The sequence below is a fragment of the Bufo gargarizans genome, chromosome 3 (genome assembly GCF_014858855.1).
Source record: "Bufo gargarizans isolate SCDJY-AF-19 chromosome 3, ASM1485885v1, whole genome shotgun sequence".
Taxonomy (NCBI): domain Eukaryota; kingdom Metazoa; phylum Chordata; class Amphibia; order Anura; family Bufonidae; genus Bufo; species Bufo gargarizans.
Genome location: NC_058082.1, coordinates 474,457,864 through 474,481,171, shown reverse-complemented (window position 1 = coordinate 474,481,171; position 23,308 = coordinate 474,457,864). Strand labels below are relative to the sequence as shown.

Below are 23,308 nucleotides of genomic sequence, written 5' to 3'. Positions count from 1 at the left end.
ATGTTGTTGTGTTGTTCATTGTATGTCCCAATTTTCTCAGTTTATTTTACCTTGAATTTTGCTTGGATAAGCATTGCAGTTTTATATTCATAATTCCTTGCACATGTTATAACTGATCACATATGGTAAATCTAAGCACTGTGTTGAAGCCTTGGAGAATTAATCATCTGCTATGTAACAAATTACACTTAAAGGGGTTATTAAACCTCTATAATGACCCCTAATATAGGTTATACTTACCCTGTTCCCTGGCACCCATGTTGCTTCTGATCCCCGCATGGCCACCGATGCATCTCCAGCAAAGTGTCACCCGCGATGCTAGAAAGGGTCGACCCCGTCACGGCCTGCTATTGGCCGCTCCCCCCTATCTCCGGGAGATTCAGCGGCAGCCATGCGGGCATCAGAAGTGATGCGGATGCCGGGGAGTGGGGTAAGTATAACCTATAGGAGGGGCTTGGGCATTGAGGGTGTCATTATAGGGTTTGGATAACCCCTTTAATAATTATAAAGTACACTTAATTATTCAACACTAAATGATTTTACCATCTTGACTGTAAAAAAAAAAATACTCAATGAGCTTCATGAAGCCACATTTCGTTTTTTATAAATAAAGTATAGTATATTATATACTCAGTGATGTCCTGACCATCCTGGTCCCACATCACTAATACCAACAACGTTGGAATAGATCAGTGAAATAAAGAACCCCTTATGACACATTAACTTCATTCTAAAATTTCCAATTGTTTGGTGTAGCTGGCTTCAGTTTCCCAGAATTTTTCAGATCCCATTCACACGACCATAATTTTGTTCCACATCCGTTCCGCATTTTTGCGGATTGGATGCCGACCAATTCATTACAATGGGGTCGCAAAAAAATGCAGACAGCATCCCCGTGTGATGTCCGCATCCGTAAGCCTTTTCTGCAGTCCAACAAAAAAGATAGGATAAGAATAGGACATGTTCTGTGTTATTCTTACACAGATGTCATCTATATTTTTGTGGATCCACGTTTTGCAGATTGTAAAATAAATGCGATCATGTGAATGCACCCTAAGGCCCCATTTACACGACCGTATTTTTAGTCCGTATCAGATCCACATTGTTTTGTGGATCGGATGTGGACCCATTAATTTCAGTGGGCCTGCAAAAAAATGCGGACAGCACAAAGTGTCCTGTCTGCATTCGTTTGTTCATTCCGCAGTCCCGCAAAAAAGATAGAGCATGTCCTATTCTCGTTCGTTTTGCGGACAAGAATAGGCATTGTTACAATGTGTCATTTTACCTCCCATGTCAGAGATTAGAAAATCTGGGAGACTGCACGTGGGGTTAACTGACTGTCTCTTGATTCTCAGTGTTGTTGTTTGGTAATGACCACACCTCTTGTCAGGTGCAGCTTGTAGTCATTACTGCATTCCCTATTTAGTTTGATCTCACACTTTATTCCATGTGGTTGATATTCTCTGCTTGGATTTGGAGGAGTTGGTGTGTGGACCTTTCCTGTGTTCCTGCTCATCCATTTTCTATAAGATAAGTTGTACTGCTCTTTGTATTTGGTTGTCCCTTGTTCTTGTTTTTTACTGGGCCTCAGGAAGATGCTGGTTCATTCACCAGGGAAGGAACCAGTTGTCTCATTCCCTGTAACTAGCTTCAGAGCTCCTAGGGTTTAGGTTCCGGCGTATGTATTTCCTCACCTTCAGGGTCTATACATACTGACAGGAGTCAGGGCCAGGTTTAGGGGTTTCCTAGGAGGTGATCGTACACCTCTCCCTAGCCTTGAGGCCTAGTTCTTTGTCTTTCCCCTTTTGTTATTCTGGTGTCCCTCCCCTTCCCATTATTGGTACACAATGGGTCTTCAAGAAAAATTGATGTACCCTGAGACAGAGCATTTTTGCCAGATATCCTGGGATTTCCCTCTCCCATGCACCTAGCCTTTCTGCCCCATTAGCATATTTGCCAACTATGTGTTTGGGAGTCTCAAGTTAAAAGGGTTGATCTCCTAGACTACTGGAAGAGCATGCAAATCTCCTAATTATACCTACCTCTCCCTGTTCCTGCACTGCTCTCCACTTCCAAGTGCTGCCACAGACAACGTCCTGATGCTGGCCCCTGTCAGTGGGAAGTCGTCTGCAGCAAGACCTGGGGGTAAAGAAGTGTGCAGGAACAAGGAGTTCTGAATATCTGTGCATCTAATCCAGGATCTGCATTATAAGTTGGGCTGCTCTGGGGTTCGTATAAATAAAGGTTTGGCCTGGTTGTAGAGACGGAAGACTTAAGGGTCTGTGCAAACGGAAGGTCTATATTGATGGTCTGGTCTGGGGTCTGTATAAATGGGAGTGCTTTTTCTGGTGTCTGTATGATATAGAATCTGTATGAATGGGTGTTCTGGTCTATAGTGTTTATTAAGGGGATCTGTTGTGGATTCTCTATTGTTAGGGACCTGATGTGGGGTCTGTTTCAAGGTCTGCATTTCCCTAGATGGTCTGGTGTCTCTACTGTATTTTGGGGCCTTATAAGGGGGTCTGGTGGGTGGCCTCTATTAGTTTAGGTGGTCTGTATTCACTTTGGCGTGTGATTAAGAAGCCATATGTACCATTTGTGATTTTAATTTTTTTAAGTTCAGACATGTCCTATATAAATAAGCAGGACAGAAGGACTAATACAGTCCTGATCAAAAGTTTAAGACCACTTTAAAAAAGGCAAAAAAATCATATTTTTAGCTTCAACATGCAACAAGAAGAAATGGGAGTGAGACAAAACATTTTTTGAGCATTCATTTTTTTGTTGTAAAACTCTTTTTATTGTTTCTAGTATGACACATAGAAGTCCATAATACGATTCATGTCATGAGACTTACAATGAAAGTACAGTATTGTGAGTACAAAAGTAATCGCATATGAACATAATCATAATATGTATCCAATTCACATTCAGTAAACAAATGAGAACAAGGGGAATAACATAAGGAAGGGGTACAATGAGGGAAGGAACACATAAGGCACATGGTGAATGAGAAAAGGCTAACCCTTTTTGGGTAGAATAGTAGAAATAGTCCATTGAGGTATGCACAATGTTGTGTATCTAAAATGAGACTGCGTTGGTCGTCCCAAATAATGCCTTCAAATATGTCTGAAGAAAAAGGGGGAGAAGACAAGTTCCAACATAGACATATAGATTATCATATCAATAACCATAGACAATCCTCCTATTATCCCTCAAGTTGATCTAGGATCTCTTCATCTCTTACCGCTTGCGCTTTTTTCCAAGGGGACCATACCTCCAAGTATTTATATCTATTGCCGTGGATCCAGCCTAACAACTCCTCCAATCTATGAAGTTGATGCATTTTGTTAAACCACATAGTTAGGTCTGGGGGGGTAGAGTCCCTCCATTTGGTGGGGATTAGTAGTTTCGCCGTGGCGATCATATGTGTGGGAAGGTTATTCTTTGAAGGGCGGAAGTTGGAGGCAGGGATCCAAAGCAATACTAACTCAGGGGTGAGTGTTATAGAGGTATCACAAATTAAGTTGATAGATTTCTTAACATCCTTCCAGAATTGTGTTAATAGGGGGCATGACCACCAAATATGGATCATAGATCCCACTTCTGCATGGCACCTCCAACATTTATTATTGGGGGAGAGACCTATGAGAAATAAGTACTCTGGGGTCCTATACCACCTTGTGATAGTTTTATAAGAGTTTTCCTGAAAGCGAATACATGTGGAGAACCCAGCTGCATGAGATAAAATATAAGAAGATTCAGTATCAGAGAAGCATCTCCCTAACTCTTTTTCCCATTGTCGTAGGAAGTAAAGTTTGGGTCTACTGGACCTATTCAGAAGGATGTTGTATGAAAAAGAGTGATTTTTTTCAAGGGTTTTGGTAGTATAGAAAGATTTTCTAGCCACGTGGGCTCAGAAAACTTACATTCCCGGTCTTTCTCGAGTTTCTTACAGGTGTTTCTGAAGTCCCACACTTGAATTGGGGTAGGAGGTTTTTTACCTAATTTGGCATGGATTTCTTCCAGAGGTAGAAAGTGGTTAGACTCCAACACCTCACCTATTCTGATACCTCTTAAAGAGTGCCACCAACTCTCGTCCCTCCCTCCAATCCTATTAAAGAGATAAGGGAGAACATCCAGTGGGGCCAATTTAGATATATTAAACCCCTTGGGTGGAGCTACTGGAGAATTGCGATGGCTAACAAACATGCTTTTGGTCAGCAAACTCATCTCCGGACAGAGAGAGAGAGGGACTTCCTGGGACCACAAAATAGCATTCCTATGGATCCCCAACATAGTCCGTTCTATATCCAAATAAGGAGCATTTATTTTGTCATTTGTTAGGAGTGCCCATTTAGCTAGTTGAATGGCTCTATTATATAATGCCATATCCGGTAAGGATATACCACCTTATGCTTTTTCTGAGAAAGGAGTGAGTAAGCTAATCTAGGCCTTTTAGTATTCCATAGGAAGGATGTGAATATGCTTCTGACCTGAGTATAGAAGGTAGTAGGAATATGTATCGGGAGGGCCTGGAATAAATATAGCAGTTGGGGTAGTACAAATGTGGAGAGAAGATTCTTCCTCCCAAACCAGGACATGTAGGGTACTTTTAAAGAGGAGATGAAGGATCTAATTTTAGATAGTAGGGGTATATAATTAAGTCTAAACAAGCGATTTAGGTTAGCAGGGGCATTAACCCCTAAAAACTTAATTGAGGTAGCGGGCCATTTAAACGCAGAGGATCTTTTGAGTTTGGCTAGGACATTGTTGGGGACATTGATTGGGAGTGCTTCTGATTTGGAGAAATTGATCTTGAAATTGGACACTACACCATACTTGTAGAATAAGGACATGATGGCGGGCAATGCTTCTTCAGGATTGGAGATAACTATTAAAAGATCATCAGCAAATGCTGAAGATCTATGATGATACCTACCTAGGGAAACACCCTGTATCTTGTCTGATTGTCTAATTTTGAGTAGGAACATTTCTAGGCACAGAATAAAGAGGGAGGGGGAAAGGGGGCACCCCTGTCTGGTCCCATTCTTGATGGGGAAGGCATCCGACAGGGCTCCATTCACCAAGACTTGTGCTGTAGGGCAAGAGTACAGCGAGAAGATGGCTGAAACGAATACTGAGGGAAAACCAAATTTCAATAAAGTAGCCTTCATGAAATCCCAGTTGACCCTGTCGAATGCCTTCTCCGCATCAGTTCTCAATAATAACATGGGTGTATTTGTAACTTGGGCATTATGAATTAAGTGTATTAACCTCCAGATATTATGTTTCCCTTCTCTTCCCGGGACAAACCCTACTTGCTCAGGGTCAATCAATTTATTAAGCAATGGGGATATCCTGTATGCTAATAATTTAGACCACCATTTCAAGTCGCAATTGAGTAGTGAGATGGGCCTGTAGCTCCCACATTCCTCAGGATCCTTACCCTCTTTATGCAAGATAGTAATATGTGCTCTCAAGGCCTGGGGAGCTAAAGGCGAACCCCCCCAATAATGAATTGCATAGGTTAGTGAAATGTGGGAGTAATTGCTTTTTGAATTTCTTGTAATAAATGATAGGGAGACCATCAGGTCCTGGGCTTTTCCCTATAGGGATAGTGCTGAGAACTTTGTCAACCTCTGAAATGGAAAAAGGCTTAAGGAGCAGCTGTCGGTCCTCATCTGAAAGAGAGGGGGAGTTATTGAGGACAGGAATTCCTCTATGAGGTCCAGATCTTCCCACGGGAATCTAAATCTGCATCTGGTAAAGGGAGGTTATAGAGATTAGAATAGAATGACTGGAAGGCTTTGGCAATGAGGGGAGTGGAGGTTACTCTCAAGGAATGTTCAGGTTTGATAGAAGAGATAAAGGTTTTTAACCTCCTCTTTTTAATTAAGTGTGCCATCATTTTGTTTCCCTTATCCCCATGCTCATATATTTTACTCGTCAAACGTAAAATGGATTTGGCCTCTTTAAGATTGAGGAGATCCTTAACCCTGCGTCTCAGAATCACCAGAGCTTCTTTATGAACTTCAGAGTGTGTTAGTTTATGCAATTTTTCTTGTGTTTGTATTTGAGAGAGTAACGACATCAGCTCTTTAGTAGATTTATTTTTAACATACGAACCCAGGGCTATCAGCTCTCCCCTGATATAGGCCTTATGGGCCTCCCAGAGTGTTGGAGTAGTAGTTTCAGGATTGACATTAAATCTAAAGTAATTTTCTAGTTTTTCTCCGATTGAATCCATATGGCACTGTGATTCCAGAAGTGTAGTGTTCAGTCTCCACGACCAGGCCTTATGCGGAAGGCACTGGAGGGAGAGAGTCATCATAATGGGAGCATGATCCGACACCACCAAATTCCCTATCTCTGCACTTTTTACACATTGTATATGGGAATCTGGTAAGAATAGGTAATCTATCCTGCTGTATGAATTATTGACCTGGGAAAAGAATGTGAAGTCCTTCTCTGAGTGATGTATAGTCCTTCAAACGTCAATCAGGTGTAACTCCGCCATAGCCAGCATCAGTCTCACCATCTGTTTTCTAGCTAGTTTGGTAGATTTATTGGTGGAGACGTCAAGTGAGATGTTAAAATCACCGCCTACTATCAGCATACCCTCAGAGAAGTCCTTAATCCTTTTGAGAGTTTTAATCAACCATGGGACTTGGCGAGAATTGGGGGCATAAACATTTGCTATGGTGATCTTAAAATAAAAAATGGTGCCCTGAATTATAAGCAGGCGGCCATCCGGGTCAATATAGGATTTAACCAGGCGGAAGGGAATCGAGGGGCTAATGGCTATGGATACACCCCTAGAGGCTGAAGAGTGTGTAGCGTGGAACCATTGTGAATATTTGTGCGTGGGTAAAGATGGGATGCGGCTATGACGAAAATGTGTCTCCTGCCACAAGCCAATATCCGCCTTTTGTTTGTATAACATGTTAAGAATCTGTCTTCTTTTCTGGGGGGCATTCAGGTCATTCACATTATGGTACAGTACATTTAAGTTAGCCATACCACATCAGGACCAGTGAGAACATATGCTTACCATAGGCCTTATAGAACTTAAGAACAAGGGAATAACAGTTTTTACAAAGAACTATTACAAAGAACCAGGAGTGTGCAAAATCGAGAGAAATTATTAGTAATTGAGGTGTTGGCGTTTCGTCGAGTCCGACCATGCCACCCCCAATATGGTAGGGGGGAGAGCATGTCTGTCCCGCGGAAACACCCCACCTCCTCTGGGAGGGAAGGAGAACCTTTGGCATCAAGACTGGCTGCATATTGTATAAATCAAATATTACACCTCATTGCATAACGGGCGGGAAATACAAGGAGACAAATACAGGTAGATCCAACAAGGAGATAAAGCATTATGTGTACTTATAGGCTCTGACAGTTAGATTTGAACATCTAAAAGGGAAGACGCATATGTGGTCCCGGGTTCACCCACCATCATATACTGATGGCCAGTGATCCAGGAAGCAACTGCGTGTTGGCAGGAGAATCCTGAAAAGAGAACATATAAATGGCATGGAGTATGTATATATAACTGTTAGGCTGGAACGAATAGAACAGTTACATAAAGAGGGTCGTCAAATGACCCTTTGTGGTCTGCATTACCAAACGACCTATAGAACTTCCTATGAAGGAATCAGAGAAGTCCCCCAGCTTCATCAAGTAGTCTTCCGATTCTTCGGGGACTTTGGCTTCTTGACCACCTGCCACGTTGGTATTTCAGGCAAGTTAGGGATACCTAGGTCCTCAGGCACTGGCATCCATGATTGGACCTCCACAGGAGCAATACCCAGTTTGTCCCAAGCATCCGCCAAGTCCTGTGGTGATCTGATGACAATCTGCTGGCCAGCTTTGGAAGTGGCCAGGCCAAAAGGAAACAGCCACCTAACTGGAAGCTTGTGCGATCTAAGTGCTTCAGTAACGGGTTTCAGTGCCCTTCTCTTTGCCAGGGTGCTAGATGCTAAATCCTGGTAAAATTGCAGGCGGGCACCGTTGTATGTGACATCCTTGGTCTCCCTCGCAGCTTTTAAAATGGCGGCTGTGTCCAAGTAATTCAAAAGTCCACAAATTATATCCCTAGGGGGACCATTTTCAGACGGTTTTGGCCTCAGGGCTCTATGGGCCCTCTCAATTATTATCTGGGAGGCTTTGTCCTCTCCTACTAACGAGGCAAAAATGCCGGTGACCGCGTTGGTAATCTCCCCAGGTGGAACGTCCTCAGGCACTCCTCTTATGCGGACATTCTTCCGCCTGCTTCTATTCTCCTGATCTTCTAAGTGGAGAAGAGCAGAAGTAATGGACGAGTTATGGCCTTGCAGGACCTTTACGAACGGCCTCCCTGTGTGTTACTATAGCCGCCTGTGTTTCTTCTAGCGCCATGACGCGTCCCCCAATTTGCTTTACCTCTGTTTTTATGTCCGAGATATCCTTGTGCAGGGGTTGCAGTGCCTTATACAGCGTTTTCTTAAAGAAGGCCCTAGACAGTGGAAGATCCAAGGACTCCGCTCCCTCCGACATAGCACAGGAACTCTCTCCATCCGAATCTTCGGTCTGCGCGGCAGCTCTGGCACCTTCCGGCGCCATCTTAGCTCTGTGTGCCGGAGAGAAACTCCTCTTCTTAAGGAAACGATCCATCTCCGACTGGGTATGACACGTCTTATGTGTGCCCGAAGCTGTGTCACTTCTATCCTTGTTAGGCTTCACCATGTTAGGGGGTAAAGTTGCCCGTTATGCCGAAAAAGCAGCTGCGTCTGTGAGGAGCTCTGAGATCAGGCGTCCATCTCGGCTCGCGGCTAGCTCCGCCCCCCTTTGAGCATTCAATTTAATGAAAACAACAAATAAACTGAAACAGGCTATTTTTCAGCTGATCGAAAGTTTAGGACCACACCTCCAAAAAAACACAAAAAAAACCCCCCAAAACAAAAATCCAACTTCCAAACATGAACTCAGTAATGAGTCGCTCCGCAGTTATTGTTGATCACTTCAAAAATTCGTTTTGGCATGCTTGATGCAAGCGTTTCCATGAGGTGAGTGGGAACATTTCCCCAAGTAGTGAAGACGGCCGCGCGAAGGCCATCTACTGTCTGTAACTGTTGTCCATTTTTGTAAACTTCCCTTGCCATCCATCCCCAAAGGTTCTCAATTGGATTTAGATCAGGGGAACACGCAGGATGGGCCAAAAGAGCGATGTTATTCTCCTGGAAGAAGTCCCTTGTCCTGCGGGCATTGTGTACTGTAGCGTTGTCCTGTTGAAAAACCCAGTCGTTACCACACAGACGAGGGCCCTCAGTCATGAGGAATGCTCTCTGCAACATCTGGACATAGCCAGCGGCCGTTTGACGCCCCTGCACTTCCTGAAGCTCCATTGTTCCACTAAAGGAAAAAGCACCCCAGACCATTATGGCGCCCCCTCCACTGTGGGGCGTAGAAAACATCTCAGGTGGGATCTGCTTGTCATGCCAGTAACGTTGGAAACCATCAGGACCATCAAGGTTAAATTTTTTCTCATCAGAGAATAAAACTTTCTTCCACATTTGAATGTCCCATGTTTGGTGCTCTCTTGCAAAGTCCAAACGAGCAGTTCTGTGGTGTTCAAGGAGACGAGGTCTTTGAAGACGTTTTTTGAAGCCCTTCAGTCTCAGATCCCGTCTGATGGTTATGGGGCTGCAGTCAGCACCAGTGAGGCCTTAATTTGGGTCGAGAATCGTCCAGTGTCTTGACGGACAGCCAATTGTATCCTCCGGCTCAGTGCTGATGAAATTTTTTTGGGTCTTCCACTTGACTTTTGTTCCATAACCCTCAGGATCATTTGAGAAATTCCAAATGACTGTCTTACTGCGTCCCATCTCTTCAGCGATGGCGCGCTGTGAGAGACCCTGCTTATGCAGTTCAACAACCCGACCACGTTCAAAAAGGGAGAGTTTTTTTGCCTTTGCCATCACAACGTGTGACTACCTGACAGAAAATGACAATGAATCCACATCTTTGCACAAATTTGGCCTTTTAAAGGCATGTGGTCCTAAAATTTTGATCAGCTGAAAAACAGCTTGTTTCAGTTTATTCGTTATTTTCATTAAATTGAATGCTCAAAAAATGTTTTGTCTCACTCCCATTTCTTCTTGTTGCATGTTGAAGCTCTACTTGGAACCTTGTTAAGATCCAGCCATGCTAAATATGATTTTTTGCCACTTTTCAAGTGGTCTTAAACTTTTGATCAGGACTGTATTTTGCATGTTGCACATACTGTAGTGCTCTGCTTTGTATGCCAGTTTACTGAATCTCCTGGTTGTCCAATCTCATAAGTTGGCATGTATGACTATTTTTGTCCCATCTGGACAACACCCTTCTATATGGTATAAATTATTCATATCCAGAGCTGCTTGGTGACAACCATTGAGACCCAGAGGTGCACTTGGACAGCATATAGAAGAACCTGTGCCCAAACTGAGGGTTCACATACAAGTGCTCTCCTCTCTTTTAGCATGGGCTGCCATCTAAACTGCTAGGAAACTATCGCTGAATGCAAAATGGGAGGGTATACAAAATTAAAGGAGTTGTCCAGGTTAAGAGCAGCCCCCCTAATTTGAGCAATGGAGCAGTTCATGCTCCGATGCTCTCCTTTGCCCTGCGCTAAATCATGCAGGGCAAAGGCATTTATTGGAGATTCGGTGATGTACTGGGCTCTCCATGAGGCTGCCAGGAAGCCCGGTGATGTCAACGGTACTGATGGGCAGGCTTTAGCGCTGCCCTAGCCAGTAAAACGGCTAGGGCAGCGCTAAAGCACGCCCATCAGAGCCGGTGACGTCACCGAACACACTGCCCCGGCAGTGTGTGATTGTAAACAAAAGAGCCCTTGCCCTGCACAGGACAAAGGAGAGCATCGGGGCATGAACTTCTCCGATGCTCAAGTCCGGGGGGCTGCTGGGGTGAAATTATGGGTATGTCCGGGTTCAGCTCTGAACCCGGACAACCCCTTTAATACCATTGAATAAAATGTAAACCTGTTAACCAATTGTGGGAGCATTATTATTTCATGTTAACAGGCAGAAGTTCTGGCTCATATGTAGACTGTGCCTGATTATAACAATTGTATATAACTAATGTTTAGTGTACTGACTTATGGCTCTTCAGTTTTGGGGGGCAGCCGGCCTCATGACTTGATACCCTGACCATCCCATGGGGGTTACTCCTTGTCAAGTAAAGAGCTAATTCACTTCTGGCCATAACTAAATGTTCGGAGCAGTGCCTGGTAAAAAATAAAGAGAATGAGGCACTTGCTAAAGCACTGCAGCCACTTCAATCAGCTGATTGGCAGAGGTGCGGGGTTTCAGATGCCCGCCAATCTGATATTGATCACCTATGCTAAGTATAAGCAATCAGTTTTGTAATCCAAAAAGAATAAAAATACGGGAGATCAGCAGTTCTATTACCTTCTTCGTTTATTGTAGCATCTTAAAATCAGGACATCAATATATCCTGGACAGTGTAGAAAAAGTATCCCTTTTGCATGTTTTTGGTATCTAGATCTTATTCGAAGTCAATTTTGTAGAGCAGTGGAACTTTTCTGACGTTCCACATGGCACATACAAAGTTTTCATTTTTAGACTTTAAAGGCACCAGTGACCAGCAAAGATAGCTACTCTATATATAATGTAAAGGTACTATTACACTAGCAGATGTCATACAGATCACGATAAATGATCGAAGATTTAGCGACTCGTTAGCGATGAAAATTTTACTTATTATACACATCGATAATTGTTCGTAGATGCGGTCCTTACTCGTTTGCTGTTATTTCATGTAAAGATGGTGAACAGATGCTTGGTCAAGATGTTATTCTTCAGGTGAAATGGTAGGTGTGACAATGGAAAAGAGCATGTCAATTTCGAAGACACACCTATTGCCACTCCCAAAGCCATGGATTAGATTGTTAGCAACTAGACGACTACATATTTTACGAACGGATCTATTAATATTAACAAGGAACTTTTTTTCATGCTGAAAGATCACGGTGGACGAGAAACTAACAATTTATCGTTCATCCTTCAATTGTTCATACTTATTACATCACACAATTCTTGTCCATTTTTGCTCGCATGCATAAGAATCTGTACGATATTCGCTCCGGGTAATAGGGCCTTAAGAGATTATTAAGTATTGATGGCCACTGCTGACCAAGGACATATATAGATGTAACCCATGTAGCTGATATGAGATCCTTAAAACTGGTGGCCTAACTGACTAGCCCAGTTTCTATGTCTCTCCTCTAAATCATGTCATCATTGAAGTGTAGGCTACACAACCAGAAAGAAATGGGGTAGAAATACTAATTAAGTGCCTGTGTCTGGCTTACTTGGTTGTATATAGCTGCTTGCTTACAGTAAAAAGTAGATTGTGTCAGAGGGTGGATATTTACTTTCAAGGTGAATGTTTTAGCCAAGAATATTTAACACTCTTTATATGGTAATTTATATGGAATTATTAAACAGATCTGGTCCATGATTCCCCATGTATCGTTAGACTGTAGAAAAACATATAAACTATTTATGTGACTAAGGGATGTGTCTATCTTTGCTTGTAAATGGCCAGAAGCGATATTTTAGATGACATTTTCCAGATTAACTAATTAAAGTCCTCTCCTTGGTAAACTGAGAATGAATTCATTGGGCAGATTTATGAAACTGTCTAGAAGAAAACCTGTATGCCGATATACACTCATTGACACAAAGTAGTAGTGCACTCAGATAAAAATGTTGGATCGCTGCAAAACTCGGCACGCAGTTATGTCTCAAGACATGTAAATGTTCACAGGTGTGGGCTGATTAGACAATGGGTCTTGCCACAAGAGGGCATAAAATCGTTCCCTCGCTGACCTATAAAAAGCCTCTCAGAGGCTCCTTTTGGGTGGGGTACCTCAGTGAGAAGTCGTTGACTGCTAGACATACCGCTACAGCGCACTCCAACACATTTTGCCGATTTAACAGACTTTGACAGGGGCCACATTAGTGAACTGTGGGAGGGTGGTCATTTTGATGAACTGTGTGCCACGTAGGCTATTCTAATCTAGCTGTTAAGGGGGTGATGGAAACAGTAGTTATGTGAGGACACACATGGAGAACAGAATCTGGATGGCCCAGTCAGACAACCAGTAGAAAAGATTAATACTCTGACAAGAACGAGAAGCTACCACAGTTTTATTGTCCACCATCCAGACACAGGTAGCACCTTCATTACACACCCCTGTCTCCCTGGACCATTTCCTGGCTCCTAGCTTAAAGAAAATTTGGTGTCATGCGGCCATTGTGTCCTGCTATTGACAGCCAGCCCCTGTCACCTCTGTTTGCAGTGGTGTCATGAATGAGAAACCTGGACTTCCACGGACTGGAGCTGTATTGTCTTAAAGAGGACCTTTCATGTGTCCAGATATTATAAACTAAGTATCAGGATACGTAGGGGATAGTGCAGGGATCTAACTGCACTCACAATTTTTTCTGGGCGCCGCTCCATTCGCCCGCTGTGGCCCCCGTTGTATTCTCCCGCCTGGTATGCTAATTAATAGCATCGGAGCAATGAGGGGGAGACTGAGTCTTTCTCCGTGGACGTCTCCTTCTCCCCGGGCTGTAGCGATGTCCAATCGCAGCGGAGCACATCACAGCCAGGGAGCACGCCCCACAGAACATCTCCACGTGACTGGGAATGTACTGAGCCCGGTTGATCCCCACGCCAAGCAATGTGACCTCACCGCAGCCAATGCAAAAGAGGGACATGCCCATCTCCATGGTAACATCTATACTTTACGTAAATACAATATATACAGGCTGGTCAGCGATCTAGTGTTAACTTATCAACACATTTCCCATAAGTAGCGCTGCCATACCGTTTTGGAGTGCTGCGTCATTGTTTGGAGATATCTATCTATCGATCTATCTAATGTAACAATTTATCTATCTAACTATCTAGCAATTTACCAATTTATCTATCTAACAATCTATCTAAACAGACAAGATTCCACGGCACGTCCAAAAATAGTGTAAGTTGATTTCACCAGAACAAACAGCAACGTTTCAATCCATTCAGTGGGATCTTTCTCAAGCAGTGATGATTAACAATCTATCTTGCTATCTAACTTCTATCTATCTATCTATCTATCTATCTATCAATCTCTCGAGCTAGCTATCTAATCTAACAATTTATCTATTAGCTCATAGATATCTATCTAACTAACTATCTATCTAACATTTTATCTATTAGCTCATAGATACAGTTGCAAGAAAAAGTATGTGAACCCTTTGGAATGATATGGATTTCTGCACAAATTGGTCATAAAAATGATTTGATCACAACAATAGACAATCACAGTCTGCTTACACTAATAACACACAAAGAATTAAATGTTACCATGTTTTTATTGAACACACCATGTAAACATTCACAGTGCAGGTGGGAAAAGTATGTGAACCCCTAGACTAATGACATCTCCAAGAGCTAATTGGAGTGCGGTGTCAGCCAACTGGAGTCCAATCAATGAGATGAGATTGGAGGTGTTGGTTACAGCTGCTCTGCCCCATAAAAAACACACACCAGTTCTGGGTTTGCCTTTCACAAGAAGCATTGCCTGATGTGAATGATGCGTCGCACAAAAGAGCTCTCAGAAAACCTACGATTAAGAATTTTTGACCTGCATAAAGCCTTGCTGTTCATCAGTCCACGGTAAGACAAGTTGTCTATAAATGGAGAAAGTTCAGCACTGCTGCTACTCTCCCTAGGAGTGGCCGTCCTGTAAAGATGACTGCAAGAGCACAGCCCAGACTGCTCAATGCGGTGAAGAAGAATCTATCTATCTATCTATCTATCTAACAATTTATCTATCTAGCTATCTATCTAACTATCTATTTATCTTGCTAACAATTTACTAATTTATCTATCTAACTATCAATCTATCTATCTATCTAACAATTTATCTATTTATTTATCTAACTATCTAGCAATCTATTTATCTATCTAACAATTTATCTATAACAACAAAATGAAAGCGGCACCGCAGAGCAAAACTAAGTGGTGTGCCAGCGGCTATAGAGACAATCCTTTATCCAAAATAGATATATTGTAAAAATTCCACGGCACTAAAGGTTGTGGTTAAAAAATTTGTTTAAAGAACACATTTTTGGTGATTAAAGAACACATTTTTAAACCACAACCTATGGGAGTGCCGTAGAATTTTTACCATATAACAATTTATCTATCTATCTATATATCCTATCTAACAATCTATCTTTCTATCTAATTATTAATTTATCTATCTATATAGCTAACAATTTACCAATTTATCTAACTAGCTATCTATCAATCTATCTATCAATTTATCTATTAGCTCATAGATATCTAACTATCTTTCTATCTAACTATCTATCTTTCTATTTATCTATCTAGCTAGCTATCTATCAATGTATCTATTTAACTATCTATCAGTGTATATATTTATCTATTAGCTCATAAATATCTAACTATCTATCTTTCTATCTATCAATTTATCTATTAGATTAGCGGCGGACTGGCAATAGACACTAGAGGGAAATTTCCTGGTGAGCCAGGTAAATAAAGAACTGATGCTCTCAGCATTTATTAATTTAAGAGCACCAGGCACGTATGCACCTGGTAGTGGCCACATGTGCCCTTCTGAATACTCAGGACAATGTTACATTTTTATATTGTGGCACAGGTGGAAGCTTTTTGTGCTGCACTGTGGTATTTGGTTCTGCTGGGTGGTATTTAGTTCTACAATATGGTATTGCTGTCGCCGCCTACTTGTATTTTGTACCTGCCTACTTGTGTTCCCCCACCTACAACATGGGGTCACTTGTAGTGTTTTTCCAGGCCACTTTAAGTTCTCAGTCCTCCCTACCCTAGATAGTGGAAAAGAAAGAGACAGGTAGCGGTCTCTGGGTTTTCTTCAATAAAGCTTAAAGGGAGTCTGTCACCACTTTTTTGCATGTTAGACCATTAAAATAGGGTTATGTGATCCAGCCAGAACATAAAAACGGTACCTTTGTGGTAGAAAATGGACTTTTCAATTTGCAGAAAACGAACTTATAAGATTATTTTCGGAGCCCTCTCAAGTGCCCAGGGCGGTCTCTCAATCCTCGGAGCCCCAGGCTGGCACCTCCTAAACGGCTGATAACTCCGCCCTCCGTGCGCATCTGCCCGCCCGTTTACTCCCCTCCCCTGTCCCTTTCCACTGCGGCAGTGCGGTACAAATCGTAGCGGGCGCATGCGCAATGCGATGCCCGCTCCTGGCAGGGCATCGCAATACCTATTGCGCATGCGCCCGCTACGATTTGGACCGCACAGCCGCAGTGGAAAGGGACAGGGGAGGGGAGTAAACGGGCGGGCAGAGGCGCACGGAGGGCGGAGTTATCAGCCGTTTAGGAGGTGCCAGCCTGGGGCTCCGAGGATTGAGTGACCGCCCTGGGCACTTGAGAGGGCTCCGAAAATAATCTTATAAGTTCGTTTTCTGCAAATTGAAAAGTCCGTTTTCTACCACAAAGGTACCGTTTTTATGTTCTGGCTGGATCAAATAACCCTATTTTAATGGTCTAACATGCAAAAAAGTGGTGACAGACTCCCTTTAAACTTTGTTACATGCATACTTTATACCGTTTAGCCCAGTGGCCTCTCCTAAAAGGTCTCCAGTGTGTAGTGTACAAGAACAGTGCCCTTAGCCATTAGGAATGCAGCCTAGTACCAGTTACCAATCCTGTTAACTGTAGAATAATAGAGCCTTGTATCTGCTTACTACACAAGTAATAATTAGAGGGAAAGAACCACTAAAATGGAACCTTAAGACACAGACCATCTGCGCCCCCAGAAAAAGGCATAAGTGTCTTCTATACAAGTGATGCCGGAATCAGGGATGGGGTCCTCCAAGTTCCTGACCTTCTGAGAGGTGGAGTGTTTTTATTCACATAACCTTATAGACATCTATCTATCTATCTAGTAATTTATTTAACTAGCTATCTATTTAACAATTTATCTATTATCTATCTATCTATCTATCTATCTATCTATCTAACAATTTAGCTATTTATCTAGATATCAATCTATTTATTTAACTATCTATTTATCTATCTATCTATCTACCTATTTAGCTATTATCTATCTATTTGTTTATCTATCTAGCTATCAATCGTGTATCTATCAAGCAGCAATCTATCAATCTGTCTATTTATTTATATAGCTATCTATCAAGCCAATATCTATCTATCTATCTTTCTCATAGCAATAAATCATCTATCTATATATTTATCTATCTGTTATTTATCTAGCTATCTGTAAATACACATACCTAAATGCAGAATAAAAGACCAAAATTCCATAATAAAATGTATTGATTCATTACAATAACAAGGCTAGGTCCTTTTTTTTTCCTTATCACCCTATAGTGTTCCTCTGTTATTCCTCCAAGGAATTAAGCTTTAAATGAATAACAGCAGCCTGAATATTTATGTTATAACAGGCGCTAGAATTGGGCGGCGCGCAGGTGTGGGCGATGTGGGGGCGGCGGCGATTGACCGTCGCACCGATGTGGGCTGTGCAGGCGGCGTGTGGGACAGTGGTGAGTGACAGGCACGCCGGTGTGGGCGGTGTGCTGCTTGCGATCCGCCCAATTCTAGCGCCCGTTATGACATAAATAATCAGGCTGCCGTTATTCATTTATATCTTAATTTCTAGGAATAATAACAGAGGAACAATATAGAGTTCTAAGGAAAAAAAAGATAGATATGTTGAATATCTATGATAGATGCGGCTATGAAATAGGACAAAATGGGAAGACAGAAGGGGCACCAGGGAAAGTTGGGTGTCGCAATTAGCTATTGTTAATATTTATAAATGATACATATATGCGTTAGATGCGGTGCTCAAATATTTTGCCTAAATCACGGACTCCTTCGATTTTATTAAACACGATAGTATATAATTAAAGCAAATTCCAAAGATCGCAGATCCACTAACAAAAGGTAATGCAACAGTTATCCTTTAAGGACCTGCGAAGACATCAGATTTGGGCGGGGCTATGTGGGTTTGTGGGAGGGGAAAGGGGCTCATCAAAGGTCCTTTAGCTACTAGATAGATAGATTAGCTAGGTAGATAGATGCCAGATAAATAGATATGTGATAGATAGATTTATAGATAATAGATAAAATATTTATCTATTGAAGGTTAGATTTGGGCTAGATAGAAATGTACCTAGGATCTGTGATGACATCATCGAAGGTCATTTAGCCTTTAGCAAGCTAGACGGATCAATTAGCTATTGCCAATATTTATAATAACTTAATAAGCGGTTAATACACACTTAATACAAGCTTAATATCATTTTATTTTAAAGTTATTAAAACTTAATTAAATTACTGATGCGTTATAAGATCTAAAAGAATAAAAGGGGCATTGAATGGGCGGTATTTGAGCGTGGTTTGGGGTGGGATTGTGGGCGGGAAAGGGGCGTGCCCACCTGTCACTTTTGATTTGACAAGAACAGTAGCCCTTTACTACTTATAAAGTTTAATTTGATTCCCTCTTGGTACGTTATTTTTATTATTTCGTTGTCAATGAGTGTATATTCAATTAGCCTTCGATTACACCGCGCAGCAATTATTTTGCTACTGAGAGAAAAACATGTGATTTATACTAAAATGAGCTCACTGATTCCAAATATGAACTCGGAATTTGCCTGACACATCTAGATTTTAACCCCTTAAGGACCCTGGGATTTTGCATTTTTGCGTTTTCGTTTTTCACTCCCCGCATTCCCATAGTCCTGACTTTTTTATTTTTCCATTCACATAGCCTTATGAGAGCTTATTTTTTGCGGGACAACTTGTACTTTCTAATGGGACCATTTAACAAAAAAAAAAAAAACTTTGAGGATTTTTTTTTTTTTATAACCATTTTCTGACCCCTATAACTTTTTTGTAGTTATATGTACGCGGCTGTGTGAGGGCTCATTTTTTGCGGGACGATCTGTTCTTATTAGTGATACCAATTTGAAGTGTGTGCAACTTTTTGATCACTTTTTATAAAAAAATTATTGGGTAGTTGAAGTGACAAAACATATTTTTTTTACGTTACGCTATTTGCCGTATACCATTAATATTGTTATATTTTAAAAGTATGGGCATTTTCGCACGCGGTGATGCCCATGATGTTTAGTTTTATTTATTGTTTAGGTATTTTTAAGGAAAGGGAGGTGATCAGAAATTTTTGTTGTTTTTTTATAGTTGCGAAAACTTTTTTTAAACTTTTTTTTACTTTTTTTAAGTCACCTTGGGTGACAATAACTGGCAATCATTAGATTGCCTATTGTGTTCATTGATGTCTACATAGACACCATTGAACACTTAATTTGCACTATACCAATGCAATGCTGCCACCTAGTGTCCTGTATTGGTATAATCATCTAATAGGCACCGAACCCTGCTTGAGGCTTCAGCCTAATAGATCAATGTAACAGGTTCCCCGATCTCAGCCGGGGAACGCTGTTACCGGAGCGGAAATGCGCTCCGGTAACCACGGAAGACCACGGCATCTAAAAGGGAAAATGTATGCCATCATCCTTATGGCTGATTGCATACATGTGCCGTGGGTCTCTGCTATTTAAAATAGCAGAAACCCGACAGCTATGGAGCCCGCTGCACGTGCGTGATGTGTTACAATAATTCTGACTTTGGATTTGTAATCCGCACTCTCGATTTAGTATAGGAGAAATGGTTTTTGCCCAGTAGCAGACGAAAAGGTTTTTTTTTGTTGCGTGGTGGGCGCCGGCCAGCAAGGAGGTTCCAGAGAATTGAGTGCAGGTTAAGTGTTTCTGTATCTTATGCTGCATGTTTTTTTTTCACTGCTTAGTAAACTTCTTATTTCCTCTGCTATTGTTTAAGCCTATTTATTCCCGTACAGTAGAATCCACGATAAAACAGTTACCACTTATCAAATGATCATAGTAAAATACAGCAGCTCAATCCGTTTCAGGAAGTATTTCAAATCCTTTCTTCAAGAGCATTAGGTAAAATAGACAGCATATTTAATAGTCCACCCAGGGGCATACTAATCTTCTCATAGTCGGTGAAGGTGGATGTTTTAGCCTCTAGTGAAGACAACAATTTGGAAAAGTTAAAGATGCTTCAATACATGACTTCGTCATTGCATTGAATCAGGGTTATACAAGACCACCAAAGCACCAGAATTTTTTCTGGTGGGCCTGAGTTCTGACACATTAATGGGTCTACATGAGGGAAACTCTATTTGGAGCTAATTTTGGTTCCAATCACTTACCATTCTATGAGGTTATTCACAAATAATTTATCATGCCTTATTAATTATAACACCTATATATAGCTAACACAGGATCCACCATTGACAGTACCTGCACAGGTCAGAGAGCATGTCTAGAAAACTCTCCCATAGAAGTCAGCGAGGTCCCCTCATGTTCATTGTGTCTAATGTGTTTATGGCCCATAGTGGTTCTTCTAAAGCATACGTCTAAGTGCTGTTAACAACATGTCAGGCAAGATGGCTGCCCTGAAAAAATACCTGCAGTCAGAAAGTAAAACAGAGAAAAGGATATACTTTACTATCTTGTTTTAACTGAAAAAAAAAAAATGTTTTTGTGACCTATTCCCTTTAAATTATGTGCAGTATACAGCAGCTATTTTTGTTGGTCAATGCTGTCCCTAAAGTCTAAAGGTCAAATTTTTGTACAAGCCATGTGGAGCAATGGATGAATTAAAGAACTCCCCAGCTCAATAAAATTGGCTATAAATTCTATGAATAAGGGCTAGATGCCAGAATTGTGAAGTGGGTTTCTTTTTCTACACTGTCCATGATATATTGATGTCCTGATTTTTAGATGCTACAATAAACTTAGACGTTTTACGGATTAACAGCTGATCTCCTGTTTTTGTTTGGACTCCAAAATTGATTTATACTGGCAACGCTCCCAGGTCCTCCATTGTAATATTGTTATCTTTGTGTGCTAGGGCTTAATACAAAGAAGTCACAATTACTATAGACTGCAATACTAAAGTATTGTAGTGTGTGGTAAAAACAATACCCTAGAGGACTTGATATATAAAAGTATTAAAATGTAAACTCATTTTCCTAGCTATTAAAACATAAAAGTATTTATGCAGCACAGGCAACATTGTAATAGGAAAAAATCAAAATGCTCAAATAGTTGTTTCTTTGTCATCTCTCCCCCTCCAAACAATGTAATAAAATGTAGTCAAAAAGTCATATGTACTGTAAGGGATCGCTGTACTTGGGGGGTTATTCTCACAAGAATAGTCGTCCACCGCAGCTTTCGAGGCCAAACATTGCATTTTTTGGGACATTTTTCATACATGGAACAGTCCAGTTAATAATCACTGGGGTGGTGAGGTTCCCACATACATTAAAACAAAACAAATACCTGCCCGGCTGGGCTCTCACTACACCTGTTAACATGGCCCTGACTCGGCTACAGAACCCTGTTCACACATGGAACCCATATGCAGGTTTTTCTCAGCCCGTAGTTCCCCAGTCTCTCTGTCTGTAATCAGTCCCGTACCTGTATGGGGAAGTGTGGCCCAACAGTCCTCCCGACTCCGGCCTTGTGACCCTTGAATCCCGGCGTCACGGCGTTCCCCAAACTCCGGGCTGTAACAGTGAACCAGGGTCTCTCAGCCTGGCGAGCTGAGACCACGCACAGAGCCTCTGCTCTGGGTCTCTGTATCTGACAGCGTATCTCTCCTCAGACTGACCTACTCTGAGGCGCTTTATGCCAGCCTGATTACAGCAGGCCTCACCTGCGATCACCTCAGGTGGAAAGGATAACCCGTACTGGAAGGGTGTGGACTGGCAACTCCCTCTACCAAGCCTAGCCACCAGTCCAAGTAAAATCCAGCCCAGAAAATGTATACAAAATTGTCTCAGCAAACTATGCTTTGCTGAGACTACCGCCACTCTCTGGATTTTATCTGTCTAACCCATCTGAGGTACCTGAAGTGGGACAACACACCTTCCAGCACTGTTCACATTACCACAGTACCTAAAAATAGTACCAATAAAAACTATAGCGGAACCTGCAAGAACTAGCCCCAACATAGCTTTTTACATAGAAATATAATAAAAAGTTATGAGTGACAGAATATGGCAGCAACACAACACATTTTTTTTGGAAAGTAGAAAAACTTAAAAGAGTTTATATACATGGCATGGTATATTAAATGGAGCCAATAAAAAATACAACTTGTCCTGCAAAAAACAAGCCCTCATACGGCTATGTAAATGGTAGAATAAACAGCAAAAAAAAGCAATAAAAACTGCCAGATGTATATGTTGATCCCCACGGTGATGGTGTTTCATGTAGCAATTATAAAATAGCTACTAACTGCCAAAGTCACAACTATAATTATACTATTAATAAAGGCGCCATTAGCTTCTCTTGTATTCCACTACTTGTAATGTGCTAGTGTTTTATGCTGTATTTTCATTCGTCCAATAAACCTAATGTGTATTTTTTATATTTATTACTAGATGAAAAGGTCTCTGGAGATGGAAAAGAAACAGAATCATTCGCCAGAACTGAACCTCAGCAGAAAATACCTTTCCCCAATTTAAAGGAAAAAGTCTAAGGAAGGCATCAAAGTATTGAAAATCCAAATATCTTTTACCCTGGGTTCACACCTGAGCGTTTTACAGCGCGTTCAAACGCGCTGTAAAACGCTTAAGACATGAAAACCAATGCTTCCCTATGGGAAGGGTTCACACCTGGGCGTTTTACAGCGCGTATGAATGCGCTGTAAAACGCCCGACGCTCAAACAAGTACTTGAGCTTCTTTGGGGCGTTTTGACGCGCGTTTGTGGCCATAGGACACTGCAGTCAATGACACAAACGCGCGTCAAACGCGCGTTTACTATTACAAAAAACGCGCATAAAAACGCGCGACAAAAACGCGCTTGAGGAACGCTCAGGTCTGAACCCAGGGTTATTCTTTGTTGTGTTTGTGGTGCCTTATAGCACCACACAAATCAGTTTCCATGGAGCTGTGATATGGCTGTGAACATGAAGTCACTGCTCAGATTCTTCAATGTGCATTTAACTTTCTAGACTTCAATTGACATTTTATCACATACTGCAAATTTTATAGGACCATGTGAAAAGCTCACCAGCTATTCCAGCTTTTTAAAATTGATGACCTTTCCTCCAGATAGATAATGTCGGACACTTGTTCAGCTGTTTTCGGCCGGCGCT

At 41.7% G+C, this 23,308-nt stretch overlaps 1 long non-coding RNA gene across 1 annotated transcript in view; it reads left to right on the top strand.

Annotated features, from left to right (window-relative positions):
* Positions 1 to 22,720, top strand: part of LOC122932809 — a 61,421-nt gene extending 38,701 nt beyond the window's left edge. The window contains exon 5 of the long non-coding RNA XR_006388345.1: positions 22,591 to 22,720. This is a non-coding gene — a long non-coding RNA (uncharacterized LOC122932809). The remainder of the gene's footprint in view (positions 1 to 22,590) is intronic.
* Positions 22,721 to 23,308: the final 588 nt, after the last annotated feature.